Consider the following 20000-nt stretch of genomic DNA (forward strand, 5'->3'; position numbering starts at 1 on the left):
TTTATCTAATATTTTGAACCTCGGGGCATCTCCCAGCTCTTCTGTAGCATTCCAGGAATCCTCATTGTGATGAAAAATACCATACACATCAGAGAAAGAATTATGGAGTCTAAATGCAGACCAATGCATACTAGTTACAGTTTTTTAAATTTGATTTATATTTTGTCTTTTTTTTTCCTTGTGGTTTTTTCCCTTTTGTTCTGATTCTTCTTTCACAACATGACTAATAAGGAAATGTGTATAACATGGTTGTACATATATAATCTATATCACATTACATACTATCAAGGAGAGGAAAGGGAGTACAAAATGTAGAATTCAAAATCTTAACAAAAATGGGTGTTGAAAATTGTTTTTCCATATAATTGGAAAAAAATAATGAAAAATACCATAGGAAAAAATCCTCCTAGCAAAGAGTAATACTCTGAACAAACAGGTTTCAGAACTGCTAGTCTAGTTGTTTTATTTATACATACCTTGTTTTTTATAAATACAATGAAGTATTTTCCTTCTAAGAATCATTGCACTATAATACCAGCTCTGGATATTCCCCAAAGATGAGATCTTTTGTGGGTTAGATCCCCAGAAGGGTAACTACTCTCAGGGTCCCAGGGGGTAACCCTGTGGGTACTCATAAGCACTCACTGTTGTGCTTCTCATTAACAGCCTGTAGCCTTAATGAGCTCCTAACAAAGGCATTAATTCAAATTCCATAGCAAGAACAGTCTATACAAAAACATTCTCCCATGACCTCCAGTGTTACCCCCTCCCTACAAATGCAGAGAGGATGGACATAAACTTAAAAATCCAGTTAATCATGAAAAGAGCAATCTGGCAGGGCCCCTGGATACTTATTCTCTTCAGAAAAAGTCTTCATGAAATTCAAAGCCAAGTAGAATTGTTCCAGTGATGGTGGACTAAGGGCAGCTATAATCTTTACTATCTTCAGCTTCAGGTTGGCCTGAAATTCTTGGCCATAATTTATCTGCTATTTAAAAAGGAGCAGAAACCTTTAGACTAGGAGTGTGTTAGAATGCTCCTCAATTCACTCTCTCAGTGCCTGGACCTGCCATCTGAGGCAAGCCTTGTCCCAAAGAAGAAAGTATAAACAAAAATATAAGCCTTTCCTTTGAACCAGATCTTCCTAATCCTAACTTAAAATGAATATCTAATATCTTTCTCAAATCTTCATCACAATAGGATAAGCCACATTGGAGCTATAGTCATCTTCCCCTGTTTTGTTTTAATTCTAAGGTCATCTTCTCATCTACTCAAATGAGTGAGTTGGGAAAAGGTTCTTTACCTTTACTGCCTGCCTATCTGTTTGTAAATAAGATACTGAAAGCCTCTTGTTTTTAAGCAGAGGTCTTTTAAGGTGCACATTTATATACTCTTTTTGATCAGGAATCAGATTTCTTTATCTCAACAACCTGCCTCTGATCTCCTGTAAATTTGCCAAAACCTGAAAGGGGCACCTTAAAACACATCTCAGTATTAAGTGAAAATTTCAGAATTTCCCCAGGTAGTCCTATCTTGCCACAAAGTTATTGAAATTATTACTATTGTGACATTAAATAGAGCTAATAGTTGGTAAGACTTTGGAGATCAGGCAGAATTGAATTAGATGTCTCTGGGGTATCCTCCAAACTCCTGATATTCTTTGATGGTTGGACATTAAGTGAGAAGGCTCAGATTTGAATCTTCTTTGAAATACTTTAAAACTGTGATTTTGGACAAGTCATTTAACTCCTCAAAGCTTAATTTGTTAAAAACGTGATAGCATTAATTTGCTCTTGGAAATTACTTATGAAAGACTAATTTATTTGATAGCAAAGAATAAATGATTGCAGCTAAATGGCTGATTGATTAGGGCACTGGGATTGGAATTAGAAAGTTTCATCTTCCTGAGTTCAAATTTTACCTCAGCTGTGTGATGCTATTCAAGTCAGTTAACCCTCCTTGCTTTAGTTCCTCAATCTGTTACTTGATCTAGAGAAGGAAATCACAAATCACTCTAGTATTTTTGCCAAAAAACAAAAACAAGTGAGGTCATGAAGTGTTGGAAATGACTGAAAGGTAAACTAGAAAGCAGCCTGGCATAAATTAAATCCATAATAATAGTTTTATCAATATCTTATATTATATAACATATTAATTGTAAACTATTAATAACTACATGAAAGAATGTTATAGATCATTAGTAATAAGAGAAATTTAAATCCAAATAATTCTGGTTTCATTTTATACCCACAGAGTTGGCAAAGATGAGATGAAAATAGTCCATGTTGGAAGCATTCTAATTTCTCCATTAACTTGCATTCTTCTCCATTAACTTGCATTCCTTCTTCAGGATAACATTATCATTTTCTTTTTAATCTCATTTAAAATGAGAACTGTAGCTCTGAGAATGAAGTTTCTTTTGAAAATCCATCTGCCGGGGTGGCTAGGTGGCCTAGTGGATAAAACACCAGCCCTGGAGTCAGGAGTACCTGGGTTCACATCCGGTCTCAGACACTTAATAATTACCTAGCTGTGTGGCCTTGGGCAAGCCACTTAACCCCGTTTGCCTTGCAAAAACCTAAAAAAATAAATAAAAATTTAAAAAAAGGGGCGGCTAGGTAGCACAGTGGATAAAGCACCAGCCCTGGAATCAGGAGGACCTGGGTTCAAATCGGGTCTCAGACACTTAATAATTGCCTAGCCATGTGGCCTTGGGCAAGCCACTTAACCCCATTGCCTTGCAAAAACCTAAAAAAAAGGAGAAAAAAAAGAAAATCCATCTGCTTCTTTTCCACAAGTAGCACAGAACTGGAAACAAGATATCCATTAATTGATGAGATTAATTGTGACATAGGAGTAGAGAGGAGTGTTACTGAACAATAAGTACTAGTACCATAGAAAGAGATACAAGCATGCAGAGAAAGGAAGCAGCTCTAGAAAAATGGATGACCACAACAGCTTAAATCAACAGCTCAAATAAGATCAACCAAAAAACCCTGCAACACAGAATGCCATGAATTATAGTTATTACAATTAAGGGTTGACCCCTTGGAAGAGAAAGTTCATTTCCCTCCCCTATCAGACTTGACTTACAGTTCATTTAGAAAGGAAGGTGTTGTTAAAAATAAAAGATCGATTTAAAAAAAAAATTTTAAGCACTACTTCCCATAGCCTGGACCAGTTTGATCATGTTCCCTTATTCCTCTGTAGCTACAAATCTTTTAATTTATCTTTGTTTCCCTTTTCCTAGATATATCTCCAGGCAATTTTGGAAAACCATTTTGATTCCCTAAGGGATCATGACTTGGTTTAACGTATTGACAACCTGCTGTGTGTGTAGTTTGGTTATTATTAGAGGATGCAGGGAGAAGGGCGGGGAATCCAAAGGACACAGGTCTTAACCCTTTAAAAAATGTACAGTATGGAGAGATAAATGCAGGTAGGATCATTATGGGACAGAGTTGGACATGTGATGTGATCAACATGAGGAACTTCTGAAGTGGACATTCTTTCATCAGTGTAGCTGGGCAACATCTGTAACTGAGTTTGAGAGAGTTGTCTGGAGTATTGAGAGATGAAGTGACTTGTTTATGACCAGGAAACCAGTATGTGTCAGGATTTCAAGGACAGCCCTCCATCTGCTACACCACATTACCTATATAAAGCCTATATAAAATTGCTTACAGAAAGGTTCTCAAGAATTAGAGGGGGCTCAAGTACACAGAATGGTCAGAATTATTTAAATGATCAGAAACTCAATCCCTTTATAGGCTTTACACTTGTTACCCCCATTCTTTGACCTTAATAAGACCTCCAAAACTAGCCAACCTATCTAAAAAGCTGTCACAAATGTACAATACTACCAGTTGCCCCTTATGCAGATTAGGCTTGTTTTGTTTTTCCCTGAAACAGAGCTCTTCCTGGAATTTTTTTGACCCTGGCAGATCCAGGGGAAGAAAAAAACACCGATCGAGGGGAAGAAAAAAGCACAGCTGATGCTGAAGATATATCTCCCTTAAAGCAGCTTCCTGTTGGCTTAGGACCATGTTGAAGTATTGGCATAGTATCACAGTTCCCTGATCACTTATGGGCATTCTACCCAGAGAGAATCCAGACCCTTCATACTTGGTACATAATCCAAGGCTGCTCAGGTGGTCACACCCTGCCCTGCTGACTAGATCCTTTCTTCTTGTGGAGTCAAATATAAAAAAGTCTTAATTGTTGAATGACCCATTTGGCATATTTGGTAATGCAACAAGATGGCATTGTGGCTCACAATGAAGTGAGGAAAGCATAATGCAAACACAGATGGGATGATCAGATGTGTACTATCCTATGTGCAGAGTCAACAACAGCCCAGCTCTACTTTCAATCTTAATGAAAAGAGTGACATTACTTGCCTCATTCAGACTAGGGTCTTCTGTTCTGGGACCTCGCTACTATGTGCTATGTGATTGGTGACTGCACCTTGGTTCAAAAGCACCTCAGCCATTCTTCATTTCCTTATTCTCCTGCTGTCTCCTCCACATACTGACTTTATAAATGTGAAATGATGGACCATGATAAAATCAGTTTTGCCATTTTTCCTGAAAGGGATATTTCACTCACCATTTTGTTAACTTTCCTGACCAAAGTATTCCTACAGTTACCACATGTGCTGTTTCCTCCATTAGATTATAAATTCCTGGGGCAGCTAGGTGGCAAAGTGGATAAAGCACCGGCCCTGGAGTCAGGAGTACCTGGGTTCAAATGGGGTCCAAGACACTTGATAATTACCTAGCTATGTGGCCTTGGGCAAGCCACTTTACCCCATTTGCCTTGCAAAAACCTAAAAATAATATATATTATAAACTCCTTGAGAACAGGAGCTGTAGTCTTTTTATCTGTAGCTGAAGTTCTTGGAATGGTTCTTAGTAAGCACTCAAATGTTCTTTCATTCATTTACATGCTGTAATTTTTATCTTGTATGTAGTCCCACAGGGCAAGTAGAACAGGGGTTTTACCCCTATTTTTTTTTAACAGGTGAAGTGAAGTCAAAGCTTCACAATGCTGTTTCTCAGACCATTAAGAAAAGTTAATGATAGAGTCAAAATCAGAAACTAAACTGTTATATTCAATTCTATTCAGTAAACATTTAAGGGCCTACCGTGAGCAAGACCCTGTTAGGCAGGCAGTTGGGGAAGTTTGAAAAAATGCAGGTAAAGGGGGTGGCTAGGTGGCACAGTGGATAAAGCACCGGTCCTGGAGTCAGGAGGACCTGGGTTCAAATCCAGTCTCAGATATTTAATAATTATCTAGCTATGTGGCCTTGGGCAAGCCACTTAACCCCATTTGCCTTGCAAAAATGAAAAAATGCAGGTAAAGAAATCCAACAAGCATTTATTAAAAACTGGTTATATAATAATAATTTTAAAAATCCCGGGTTATGTGCTAGGACATAACAGATTTGTTGTGCAATTTATAGTTCTCTGCCTCATGGACTTTATAGGCTAATGGAAGACAAGATTGAGCAACATGGAATATCACATGTATATTTAAAGAGAGTACAAAACAGCAGATCTCTTCATTTACATCTCATTTCTGTCCACAGAAGCCTTTCATTTAGAAAGTATTGACTCAGTTCAAGATGGAAGGGAGCTCAGAATCCTAGTCCAAACCTCTGAATTTTGTGTAGGAAATAGTACACCCAAAGAGGATGTGACTCTACCCCATTCACATAGCTAGTTAGTGAGGTCACACTTGAATCCTCATTTCCTGACCCATCTTGCAGATTTGGTAATGGGACTAGAGGCATTAAGGCTCACACTGTAGTTGAAGTCAGGGAAGCATGATACAGATGACAAAGATACAAGACACTTTTGTGGCATGTCTAGATGTCTAGAGCCATCAGCAGCTCAACTATACCTCCGTGTTAAATTCCTCCCGACCTTTTAGAGGAAAAACTCACAACCTTCCAGGTAACTGCATTTTCCACCAGATCTTGGCTTCAACCCTGTCCCAAGCCCCACCTACCTCCTTTTCCACCTAAACAACTTCCCTTTTTGTATTGTTTCCTCCAATAGATGCAAGTTCCTCAAATGTAGAGGGACTGCCTTTCTTATTCCTACTTCTGTGCTTATTAACCCAGAGTAGGTTCTTAAAGTTTATTGAATTGAATTGTGATAGAGTCAGTGGAGCAGAGGGCAGACTCCCATTGACTCAACAGTTCCGTGGGTATTGGAAGAGCCTACAAGAGCAGATATACTAGGCTATAAAAGTTGACTGCCAATATAAGACAGCTGGAAGTAAGTTGGCTCAGGACACTCAACGGATAGGTTCTCAGTTTTTAAGGACTAATGAAATCAATTAATAGACTGAGTGACAGCACAACTAGAAAGGTCTGGTGCTAATGGGACACACATACAAACATGTCACAGGCAGAAATTGAGAAACTTTGAAAGTCTTGCCCCCAACCCAGAGGCCTTCATTGCATTGCTCAGAACCATAAGACATGAAATTGAGAATAGGAGTAAGAGGGAATCTTGGGGACTAGCGTTTGAAATCCCAGTTTTTATCTTACACTCCCTAGAAGGTAATTTCAGTGAGGCATGGTGCTATGGATGATCTTTTTAGTTTGAGGAATTGCAGTGGTTTTAAGAGGTAATCCAAACAGCAATCTTAGGAGCCAGGAGAGCAGGACCTCCTGGGGAGGAGGCAGTAGCTCCATAGTTGAGCTGCTTAGGCTTGAGGAGTTAGTTTTGGGAGGACTGACTTTTGCGTAGTCAATTGATTCAGTCAGCATAAAGATCTTTCTTTTCAGCTTGCTAAGTTGGTAGTTACACATACCCGCTCCAAAAAGTAAATTTCTAATGGCTCTCCCTGGAGAATTGCAAAGGAAGGATTAACATTTCTAAAGGAATAGGTTTGAGAAATTGAGTGTGGACCCCTCACAAGAAATTCTCAGGGACATTTATGCCCTTTCTGGACAGAACCTCAGCCAAATGGTACAGGTTGATCAACTAGTGAAATTTAAACAGGAGATCAGGACTTGGATAAATAATACTGGCATTACAAACAGGCACTCTGGGGATGGAGGGAGGCATGCCTATCAAGTCACCCTGCTAATTAGGTGGGCAGAGGGAATTTTGAGAGTGGTTTTTATTAATAAGACAGTATGGAGGGGCAGCTCAGTGAATAGAGCACCAGCCCTGGAGTCAGGAGTACCTGAGTTCAAATCTGGCCTCATACACTTAATAATTACCTAGCTGTGTGGCCTTGGGCAAGCCACTTAACCCCATTGCCTTGCAAAAACCTAAAAAAAAAAAATAAGAGTGTTGATAAAGCAGTAGATGCCTAACCTATGGAGATGCCAGGACTGTTAAATCTGGTACCCAGGAAGTAGGACCTTTCAAACCTACCCAAATCTGAATCCTCACCTATAGTTCCTGTCTCATTTGTATCATTCTTAGGTGTTATAGAGGACAGACTTTAAAGAAAGGGGCTCTCATAAGTTCTTGGGAGTCAACATCTTTTTGGGTCCTTTTGTCAAACTGCTGGTTTTATAAATAAGGCTAATTGAAACCCTTCAAGTTTCCTGAAACATCCTGGTCTCCAGAAAAAAAAATTCTTCTCTAGTAATAAACATGAAAGAATATTTCACCATGCTAATTCATTACAGAAATCCTGTATAACTCATTCAGAAGGCAAGTAATTAAAATCATCTTGCCTATCACTGTTGCTATTCCTGACTTCCTTATTGTTGAAGACCAGTAACCCAGACCTAAGGTTGATGTCATGAGGACTGACTTTATCAATACCTTTTCCTCCACTCATTGCTAAGTCTAGCCAAAGCCAATTTGCTTTGACCTGGCAGGTGTTCAAGATTCCCTCACTGTCCTTCCCCAGAGCTATCTGATTTTTCTCTGAATTGTCACATTCTGGTGGATAGAGACCTGAAAGGAGCTTATCTAAGGGTGCTAAGATGTTACATCATTCTTGATTGGGCTGGAATGAGACCATGACTATAGAAACCTTAGACTTGATACATGAGGGAAAAGAGGTAGATAATTCTGTAAGAAAACCCAAGATTCAGAGCACTCATTGAAATTTTAGGCAATTCATTGGGTAGGAAAACCCAGAGGATTCTAAAAACAGTCCAGAATAAGCTGAAAAGGAAGGATTCTCACAATCTAGGAAGCCTAGAGGCTTAATAGACTTAAGAAGAACCCACATTCCCCACCCAGATATCATGAGGGATGTCTGAATATGTATATGTACACCCACATAATGCACATACATATATATATGTGTGTGTGTGTGTGTGTGTCTATAGATCTATTCCAAAAGTCTTAATCTTTCAAGTGGCATCTGGCATGGGCTGTAGTCTGAAAGATCTAAAATAGGCCATCTATTGGTTTCTTGGGCCGTTATGACCCTGCAAGGCCCATATTTTTGGAAGCCTCTATAAAATCTAGGCTGAGCAGAGCTTTTGCCAAGCACTTAGCTAGTGGCCAAAATAAGTGGCCTTAATGGATCTTGCAAGTTCTCCAAAGGACTATTCAATATAATCATTTTGTTGTTGTTGTTGCTGTTTTTTTTAGGTTTTTTGCAAGGCAAATGGGGTTAAGTGGCTTGCCCAAGGCCACACAGCTAGGTAATTATTAAGTGTCTGAGACTGGATTTGAACCCAGGTACTCCTGACTCCAAGGCCGGTGCTTTATCCACTGGCACCTAGCCACCCCCAATATAATCATTTTAGAAAGCGGTTGCTTATAAGAACTCTGATCAAACACAATGACCCCCCCCACAATCCCAAAAGATTAGTGATAAAGAATGCTATCCAGCAACTGACAGAAAAGAGATTAATTCAAGATGCATATTTGTTATAAAAGTTTTGTGTTTCTCCACCTGGTGGGACTTGAGATAGAAGCAAAAGAATATAAAAGCTAATTAATTTTTAAAAACAAGAAAAGAATTTGCTCAACTGTTTCTGGGAATTAATTGCTACTAGAATGATAACAAAGATCATAAAATCACTCTTCATCCAGGATCACCTGTTATAATTTTGGTGATACAATATAACCCCTAACAGGATGAATGGGGGCACAGGTGGGTCTCTCCTTAAATGGAAATAGAAAATTAAAAATTAAGCCCTCTAGATCCCTCAGAGAAATATGGGAAGAGCTATATGAATTAATGCAGAAACAAAAACAATTTATGCAATAACAACTTTATAAAGACAACCCATCAAGACTTGAGAACTCTGATCCATACAATGAGCAACCATGATTCTGGAAGACCTTTGATGAAGCCGGTTATTTTTACCTCTTGAAAGAGAGGTGATGGACTCAGGATATATATATAGAGAGAGAGAGACTTTTTTTTAATATGACTAAGGCAAAAATTTGTTTTCATATATATGTATTTCAAGATTTTTTCTTTTTTTTCAACAGGATAAATAGAAGAGAAAATAGATTTTATTTTTATTAATAAATTAATAAAAATCTTAAAACTCTTCCTCTCCCACTATATATATATATACATACATACATACATGTATATATATATTTATATATATATATATATAAACTTGGATGGATGTGTGTGTGTGATAGTTTGCTTGTATATATTCATTTACATGTTTTATAAAGAGCATTAACTTGTGAAGTCCTTGAGGATAAGTCTTGTCTCCCTTTGTATCTGCAGCACTTGCCATAGTTAATATTTTGTTTTCTAATTATCTACAATAGTAGTTTTTGTAAGGTTTTTTTGTCAGATTTTGAATTTTACAATTTCCCCCCCACTCTCCCTTCCCTCCCCCTATCCCCCACAGAAGGCAGTCTGATAATCTTTACATGTGTTGAAAGAGAAATCATATCCTCGAGAAGAAAATAAAATATCAGGGGCGGCTAGGTGGCGTAGTGGATAAAGCACCGGCGCTGGAGTCAGGAGTACCTGCATTCAAATCCGGTCTCAGACACTTAATAATTACCTAGCCGTGTGGCCTTGGGCAAGCCACTTAACCCTGTTTGCCTTGCAAAACCCTAAAAATAAATAAATAAATAAAATAAAGTATCAGAGATAGCAAAATTATGTAGTACATATGACACTTTAAAAAAAAATTGAAGATAATAGACTTTGGTCTTTATTTAAACTCCACAATTCTTTCTCTGGATACAGATGATATTCTCCATTGCAGGTACTCTAAAATTGTCCCTGATTGTTGCACTGATGGAATGAGCAAGTCTATTAAGGTTGATCATCACCACCCAAGTTGTTGTCAGGGTGTATAATGTTCCTCTGGTTCTGCTCATCATGATAAGCTCTTAATAAATGCTTTTTGGATGGGTTTTTTTGATTGAAAAATATTAAATTTTTAAAATGTAATGACCAATTGGTGTGTCCAAGAAGCAGCCCTCAACCCATCCCTATTTGTAAATTAGCCCTTTTTTGCCCCATCTTGTATTTGCCCCTGCTATTCAATAGCTACATCATTATGCTCCTTCCTGAATAGATCCGGTTCCAGAAGTCATGTCTATGATGAATCAATACCAGTCTAGAAAAGGAAAGAGTTTTATGGGCCAGTGGTTTCTTTGATCCAATCTCCAAGAATTATGCAATAAGAATATATATAGTTATTGCTGACTCCTTTGACCCTTATGGTCCAAGTTGCCTAGACCTTAAGGACATTGACCTCTCAGAGGGCACCATACACCCTTGGGAAATAACTCATGCTCCCTTCAATTGTCAAGCTTCCTTTTTTTCTGATATTATTTGGACGGCTCTTTTTCAGAAAAGACTTTTGAGTAATAAATTTAGGAGGTGCATTGTTTTCTAACAGCATTGGAAAGGTGAAAATGTTGCTATATAGCTATGGTGAAAATCTGTCCATATCTAAATCTATATACACACACATATCCCAGAAATATGGGAGATCTCACAGTAGTAACTCTGAGTTCCTGGATAAAAGTGTTGATCCTTATTTAGCCCTGTCCTAATTTCACTATGTAAGAAGAGGGTAGCCTCTCAGTAGAGATTTCTAAAGGAGCAAAGATTTTATATCATCCCCTTGATGTGACTCCTTTGAAAAGGGAGGTTTGGGTGAGTGCCAAGGAATGTTGAGTGGATATCCATATAAGGAATGTTTCAACATTAATGTAATTCCTGGGGGAGGTATCATGCCAGAAAAGTATTTTCTCTTAGCCATTTTTCCATAGATGACCTTAATGAATACTGAGTGCTCGGTGACTGCAAGATGTGGCATCATCTCTGCTATGGAAGTTTCCAATGCTATATATGTATCTTTACCACCTTATATATATCTCTTTACAATATTATATCCAGATACCTACTGTGGTTTTTTTTTTAGGTGTTTGCAAGGGAAATGGGGTTAAGTGGCTTGCCCAAGGCCATATAGCTAGGTAATTATTAAGTGTCTGAGACTGGATTTGAACCCAAGTACTCCTGACTCCAGAGCCAGTGCTTTATCCACTGTGCCACCTAGCTGCCCCTGGGAGACCTACTGTGAACAGCATAGATTTGACTTCATCATTTGGATCAGATTGTTAAGATCTGGAATTTCTAAAGAACTGACAAGTCTGGGATTTATAGTCTTCATTCTCTTCCACATTTTTGGGTCACTTCTTCAAAAGGAATTTTAAAATTTTTTGTTTTGTCTAATTTGTCTTGCAATCTTTTTTTGTTGAGACCCCCCCTTTTTTTTTTATCCCTAGTACCAGCTATATTCTACTCCTCACATATGGAAACAGTACTATCCAAAAAAAAAACAGTCAGGCCTTGCCCTCCCCAAAAATGTAAGTTTGGCTGTTGCCCCACCACCACCATCAAAAGTCAACAGAGCTATCCCTCGGATATGATTGGCACCTCCCTTGATACGGCTTTCCAGGTGTCCTTTGACTATATTGCTATGTCTCCCTAGTCATCTAAGGGCAGAAAGGCTCATCTATCTGAAGTCAGATTTGGTGGCCACACAAAAGCCATGAGAATCACTCACTGTACCTTGCTCTGATGACCATATTTCCAAAGAGCTGTCCACACTAAGTGCTTGAATGCCCTTGCTAAATATGTTGAATGAGCCACAAATGTCTCCTTCATTCAGCACCAAACCTAAACTAACAGGGAACTGACCTAATTCATTAGACTTCTCTATTAATTACAACATATATTAATTATATCTCAATTTCCTCTGTTCCCAACCTCCACCCTATGTTTAACCAGTTCACATCTACTTCGCCTTATGTTCTCAAATCATCTGTTCCCTGATTCCTACCCACTTCTCAAATGCTCCTGAGTGGAGCTGGAGTAAACTCATGTAGATGCACAGACTTAAGTCCATCACACATTTGTAATCTAATTACAATTTGGCCTTTACTTCAACAAGATTATCTAAAATCATAGTTTAGAATAGGGAGGTACTTAAAGGCCATCTAGTCCACACCTTTCATTTTATAGATGAATTAGTAGAGGCAGCTAGGTGGAATAATGGATAGAACATTAGGCTTGGAGTCAGGAAGACAACTCATCTTCAGTTTAAATCTGATCTCAGACTATTATTAGTTGTGTGACCCTGAGCTTGTCATTTTACCCTGTTTGCCTCAGTTTCCTCATCTGTAAAATGAGTTGAAGAAGGAAGTAGCAAATCACTCCAGTATCTCTGCCAAGAAAACCCAAAATGAGATAAAAAAAGACTCAGACAAAATGAAATGAGTGAACAGCAACAAAAGAAAGATACACTAACTCACCCAAGGTCAAACAGTTAATAGCAGAGTTAGGACTCAAATTGGATCCTCTAATTTGAAACACAGCACTTTTTCTACTGTATATTGTTAGTCCTGGACCCTATCTGATACTCCAACTCAGAGGATACCCCTCCCCCAAACTATTCCAAACCTCCTTTCCTCTCCTCAGTCTTCCCATATCATCCTCTTTCCATTTGCTATACAGAGACCTTGTTTCCTTCCTTTCTGGGGTATATGATCTTATGGGACCTACTTGATATACTCTTTGAATTCCTACTGCCTCTTGAATCAAATAGAAACTCCTTTGCTTAGTATTTTTTGAGGGAGACAATTGGTTTAAGTGATTTGCCCAGGATTGCACCACCAAGTGTCTGAGGCTGGATTTGAATTCAGGTTCAGCTGATTCTGGGCTGGGGATCTATCTACTGTAACCTCTAACTGCTCCTAGTTAAACTTTTAAAAATCTTTGCAACCTAACTGCAACCTACATTTCTAACATTTTTATACTTTATTTCCCATCTCAACTTTTCAATCCCATTAAATTTTTCTTTTTGCTCAGTTTCCTAACACCTTTGCACTAAATGTTCTTAAGAGTGTTGCCTAGAAGTTACATCTTCCTTTTATTCCATCTCCCCTCTGTTTCTTTTAATTCTGTTTAAGTGACAACTTTTTTTTATAAAGTTTTTATATTAATTCACATCTCCCTTCCATAAAGGCTACTACTTTGTCTAATTGTCTACTTTGTACAGGGTGTCCAATAAGTCTTTAAGCTTAAAACTGCACTGAGACTTTTGGAACATCTATTTTTATCCTATATATCTCTTCTACAAACTTATTTGTATTTCTTTTCTCCTCTAATAGACCATAAGATCCATTAAGGCTGGGATTATTTCATTTTTGTCTTTGTATCCACAGCACCAGGGGACAGTATCTGGTAGGTTCTTTTTTTTCTTAACAGGTTCTTCTTTCCCCCCAACTTTTATTCATTTTACACCTAAATACAAAAAGACAGACAAGAAGAATATTTCCACGTACACCACACAACATAAAAAGAAAATTCAATATAAAATCATGACTTTCCATTTCATAGTGTTTACTTTTTATAATAATAAATACTACACATCATTTTCAAAGCTACCCTGCTTTTATATTCTTCCCTCTAAGTTTTTTTGTTCTCTCCTATGGGCTTCTTTTTTTCTCTTACTCCCTCCCCTCAATATCCTAGAGTAGACTTCCAATTGATACAAATATGTATGAATGTATAGATGTATGTAATATGTCTGTTTATCAGTTATTTTTCTGGATGTTAATAGCATCTTCAGAGATCCTTTGAGTATTTTGAGTATTTATGGTACTCAAAATGAATTAGTCATTCAAAATTGAGAACAGCATTCTGTATATAAAATTCTCTTGAAATTGCTCGTTTCACTCTTCATTGTCTCATGCAAATCTTTTCATGTTTTTCTAAAATTAATCAACTCATCATTCCTTCTACATTAGTAGAATTCTATCATGATCATGTTTAGTCATTCCCCATTTGAGAGACATCCTCTAAGTTTCCAATTCTTTGCCACTACAAAGAAAGCTGCTATAAATATTTAAGAATATATAACTTCTTTTCTTTTTTCCCTAATCACTTTGGGAAATAGACCTAATCCTAGTATTGCTTGGTCAAAGGGAATATATAAACACAGTTTTATAACTATTTGGGCATAATGTCAGATTGCTCTCCAAAATGGTTGGATCAATTCACAGTTCCACAGAAAATTAGTGTTCCAATTTTTCCATATCACCTCCAATATTTGTCATGTTATCCTTCTTTAATTTTTAATGGTTCTTATTAAAAGTTTCTTGATTGATTTAATGATTCAACTGTTTGATTTTTCTCTTTCTCTCAAAACTTAGAAATATATGTTAAGAACCCACAGGTATTCTAAAGTACGTGTTCCTAAGAGGAGATAGTCTAGACTGGAAAGTATCTTTCACAACAGTAGGGAGAAAAAAGTAAAACACCAAAAAAAAAAAAAAAAGAGGCATCCTGCTTAGCAATATTTCAATCTTCATTAAGAAAGAAACCATGATCACAAGTTCAAGGAGAAAGTAGAGTGATGATGACATCCAGTGGGCATTAAAATAATTGCAAATATTATTGACTTAAAAACACAGGTCATTTTTCCTGTCTACTGTAAACTTAAGCTTAAGTCCAAGTCCCAAAACCATCACTGACCAGTTATATGAACTTTCGATGATTACTATAAAGATTAGAAAGATGGGGGCGGCTAGGTTGTGCAGTGGATACAGCACCAGCCATGCAGTCAGGAGTACCTGAGTTCAAATCCGACCTCAGACACTTAATAATTACCTAGCTGTGTGGCCTTGGGCAAGCCACTTAACCCCATTTGCCTTGCAAAAACTAAAAAAATTTTAAAAAATTTAAAAAAGATTAGAAAGATGAATAAAATGCAATCCTTGCCTTCGATCAACTTACAGTCTAGTGTCAGAGATGTGTAAAGCTATAGAAAGATAGTATAACATATGACTATAATGGTTTTTGTATAGAATGTTTTGCAATACAAAACAAAGAGGTCCTAACATCATCAAATTATTCATGAATTTAGTTATTCTGTGCCTGACTTCCCATTGATCATCTTAGTCCAGTCTTGATTGGGGGATAATGAAGTTCATAACCAAACTTAGATATGTAGGGTTCAGGATTAAGGAAGTAAGAGATAGCATCTATCCCTATGTCATTACCAATTTGACTATAAAGAATGGGCAAGGGATGAGAGAATGACAGATTTGGAAATGGACGTAATTTTTTTTGTTTTTTAGATTTTTACAAGACAGTGGGGTTAAGTGGCTTGCCCAAGGCCACACAGCTAGGTAATTATTAAGTGTCTGAGGTCGGATTTGAACTCAGGTACTCCTGACTCCAGGCTGGTGCTCTATCCACTGTGCCACCTAGCTGCCCCTGGAGATGATGTTAAAAATAAAATATAAACAATACTTTTTTGGTTTTTTTAAGAATAGGCTGGTTCAAAGTGAAGTGAACAAAGCCAGGAGAACAATGTACACAGTAACAGTTAATATTGTATGATGATCAACTGCGAATGACTTAGCTATTATTCTCAGTAATACAGGGATCCAAGACAATTCTTAAGGACTTACGAAAATACTATCTGAATGCAGATCAAAACATACCTTTTTTTAAAAGTATTATTTTTAAGTTTTTCTTTTTTGGTCTTTGTTCTCTTTCAAACCTGGTTAATGTGTCAATATGTTTTATATGTACTCAAGTATAATCTATATCAAATTGCTTGCCTTATGAAGGAGGGGAAAGGGAGAAAGGGAGGGAGATAATTTGAAACTCAAAATTTTAAAAAAATAAATAGTAAAAATTTTTTTGGGGGTGGCTAGGTGGCTCAGTGGATAGAGCACTGGCCCTGGAGTCAGGAGTACCTGAGTTCAAATCCGGCCTCAGACACTTAATAATTACCTAGCTGTGTGGCCTTGGGCAAGCCACTTAACCCCATTTGCCTTGCAAAATGATAATAATAATAAAAATTGTTTTTTCATATAACTGAAAAAAATAAAATATAAAAATTTTCAATTAAAAGAATAAAAATAAAGTGAATGGGTGGTACATACTTGCTGACAATAACTTCTATTCTCTGAATTGTGGTCAATTTCAGTAGAAATAAAATTTTGTAAATAAACAAGAAAAAAGAGGCAGGATGATGTGGATCAAAGTTTATAGGGAATGTCAGCCCTGGAGGGATGAAAATACTCTCAATAATGAAAATTATGAAGACTTAGGAGGGCAGTTCCAAAGAGAAGGAAAGACCATTATAGCTGTATAAGGAATTCATCTAACAACTTGGATTTTATAGAATTGATTGATGCTCAAAATATATAGAAATAGAGAGAAATTTAAATATAGTGGCAATCTTCCCTTTTTTTGGGGGGGGGCCAGAATTTGTAAGGCAGTGAGGTTAAACTTAAGGTCACACAGCTAGGTAATTATTAAGTGTCTGAAATAGATTTGAACTCGGATCCTCCTGACTCCAGGGCCAGTGCTCTATACACTGTGCCACCTAGCTGCCCTTATCTTCCCTTGAAGAATGTTAGTCCCTAGATGAACTACACAACATCCCACTCTTTTGAAAGAACTTGCTTTTATGATTTCCAATTCATAGTTTGTTTCAAAAGAAGGTAAAAAATGAGAAAAGGGCCACAGGACTACAGAAGGACGGAAGTCCTGATTTTCAAAAGTCAAGAAAATGAATGGAGTTTCCAGGTTCTAGGCTGTTGAATTTGAACTTTGATTCTTGGCAAAATTCTAGAACAAATTAACAGGATAGTTAAGGAACAACTGAAAAGGGAAGCAGCAATCATAAAAAGCCAGAATGCCTATAGCAAGAGTACATAATGCTAGACTAATTTTATTTCCTTTCATGACACATTTACTATGTCAGTAGGTTGGAAATACTAGAGACAAGAGTTTAGTTAGATTTTTAGCAAAGCACGTGATATGATCTCTCATACCATCCTAGAGGAAAAGACAGGGCGATGTGGAAGATGATGATAGTTTGCTGGACAGCTAGGTGGTGCAGTGGATACAATAGTTGCTTGGAGTCAGGAAGACCTGAGTTCAAATTTCATCTTAGACATTTGATACTCCCTAGCTGAGTGATTTTGGATAAATCACTTAACCCTGATTGTCTGGCATCCCGGGTCATCTTGCTCTGATTCATAACTGGCCACTGAACCCAAATGGCTATGGCAGAGAAAATGAGGTTGGTGACTTAGTACAGCCGTTCCCCTCCAAAAAAAATTAATTCATGTGCATGTCATGGTGTCACCTCCCTGATGTCATGGTCTTCTTTGAGAATGAAGGATAAGCATCATCATCATCATCATAAATAGCTTTATAGGACTGGTTGAATCCCTATTCCTCAAATATAGTGATTAATTGTTTGATGATATCTTAGGAGGAGTTCCTTAGGACAGTTGTCTAAAATCTGTGGTTAGTATCGTGCTATTTATTTTTTATCAATTACCTATTATCAAGACATTGATGTCTTGTTTCTCCAATATGTAGATGACACAAAATGGTACAAACAAAACAGACAAAGTCAGGATCTAAAAGAATCTTGACAAATTTCAATGGTAGGCCTAATTTAATAAGATGAAATTTAACAGGGATAAATGAAAAATTATATATTTAGGATAAAATCAAATTCATGAATACAAGATGATTACTAGGGTCCTTCCTCTCCAACTACCTTGCATTTAGCTGCTTATGTTTATCAATCCATCTATCAATCGACTAGTATTTCTTAAATGACTACTCTGTGAGAGGCACTGTGCTTAGTGGGAGGGATATAAAGAAAGACAAAAAAAATCATCCTTGTACTTAGAATCTAATGGGGAACATACTAGGCAAACAATATGTACAAACAATTATATAAAGGAGAAGTTGAGAGTAATCTCAGATGGAAAGCACTAAGCTTAAGGAGAACTAGGAATGTCTTTTTGCAGAATATGGAAATTTTGCTGAAGGAAACCTTGTAAGTTAGGAGGTAGAGATGGGATGGGAGAGCATTTCAGAACTGTAGGACCACCAATGAACATACTGACATTTATAAATACATATTTACTTTGTTGATATATATGGTCTATGAGAGCACAGATTATTTCATTTGTTTTTGTAAACATTCTTTGCATTTGTAAGCCCAGCCTGGAACATGGGCCAATAACCAGTGCTTCATAAATGATTTAATTGACCTTAGGAAAGACACTTAAATTCTCTGACCCTTGGTTTCCCATATCTCACATAAGAATAATATTTATAGCAAAACAGCCACTTCAATATTGTAACAATAATCAATTGTGGGGGCAGCTAGGTGGCGCAGTGGATAGAACACTGGCCCTGGAGTCAGGAGTACCTGAATTCAAATCTGGCCTCAGAAACTTAATAATTACCTAGTTGTGTGGCCTTGGGCAAGCCACTTAACCATTTGCCTTGCAAAAAAAAAATAATAAAAAATAATAATCAATTGTGAAAGATTTAGGTATTCTAATCAAGATAATGCTCCTTAAGACCCATAATAAAAATGTTATCCATCTCCAGAGAAAGAGCTGATAAACTCTGAGTGAAGATTGAAGCATAGACTTTTCACTTTATTTTTCTTGCTTTTTTTTTTGCAATATAGCTAGTATGAAAATATGCCTTGCATGACTTCACATGTATAATTGATGTTTTCAATAAGTAGGAGAGGCACTTGGAGGAAGGTAGAGAAAGAATTTCGAACTCAAAGACTAAAAAAAAAATGTTGAAAATAACTAATATATATTTATAGTACATACCTCTTGAGGTTATTATTAGAATTAAAATAAATTGATATATTCAAAGTACTTCATTAACCTTAAAATTCCATCTAAATAATAGTTATTGTTAATGGTAAAATTGTTTGGACGAATGCTATCCCCAAATTATAAAGGCTGAAATAGGGAGGGATCTCAGACAATGGAGATAAGAATGTAGAATAGGAAAATATGTACTCTTATGAGGTACTCAGCTTGGTAAGTAGACAAAAATGCCAATGTATTACTATGTAAATTGTAATTGATTTCTTCTAGGTACTCACTTGTACTCTAAACAGCTTCTACTGAGCTTTTGACCAAGATGGCTACCTAAATAGAGGTAGACAGTCCACTTTCCAATATAACTGCTCCAGAAAAAAGAAAACCAAATTAACTGAAAGTCATACTAAACTGATCAAGAAATCCAATGAAAAACTACAGTAAATGATTTCTTCCAACCCAAAATTACATAAAAATCCAGCCAGAAGGCCATGGGTAGTAGGAAAGGGGATCACAACAAATCTAATTTCAGTATAGATCAACAAAATGGAAACTTCCTAGTGAAATCACAAACTAGCCAGAGATATATATCAACTACAAGTATCTCTGTTGAGACAAAGTGATTGGAGTTCTCCCCTAAACAAGTCACAAAGTGGCTAAAAATATGATCCTTGGAAACCATGAGAGTAGTAGCATTCATGTTGAGTGGTGGTAGCAATCAGATTGAAATATCCTAAGATTGGGGAGGCTAGGTGGCGCAGTGGATAAAGCACCGTCTCTGGAGTCAGGAGTACCTGGGTTCAAATCCGGTCTCAGACACTTAATAATTACCTAGCTGTGTGGCCTTGGGCAAGCCACTTAACCCTGTTTGCCTTGCAAAAACCTTAAAAAAAAAAA

The sequence above is a fragment of the Macrotis lagotis genome, chromosome 8 (genome assembly GCF_037893015.1).
Source record: "Macrotis lagotis isolate mMagLag1 chromosome 8, bilby.v1.9.chrom.fasta, whole genome shotgun sequence".
In the NCBI taxonomy this organism is placed as follows: domain Eukaryota; kingdom Metazoa; phylum Chordata; class Mammalia; order Peramelemorphia; family Peramelidae; genus Macrotis; species Macrotis lagotis.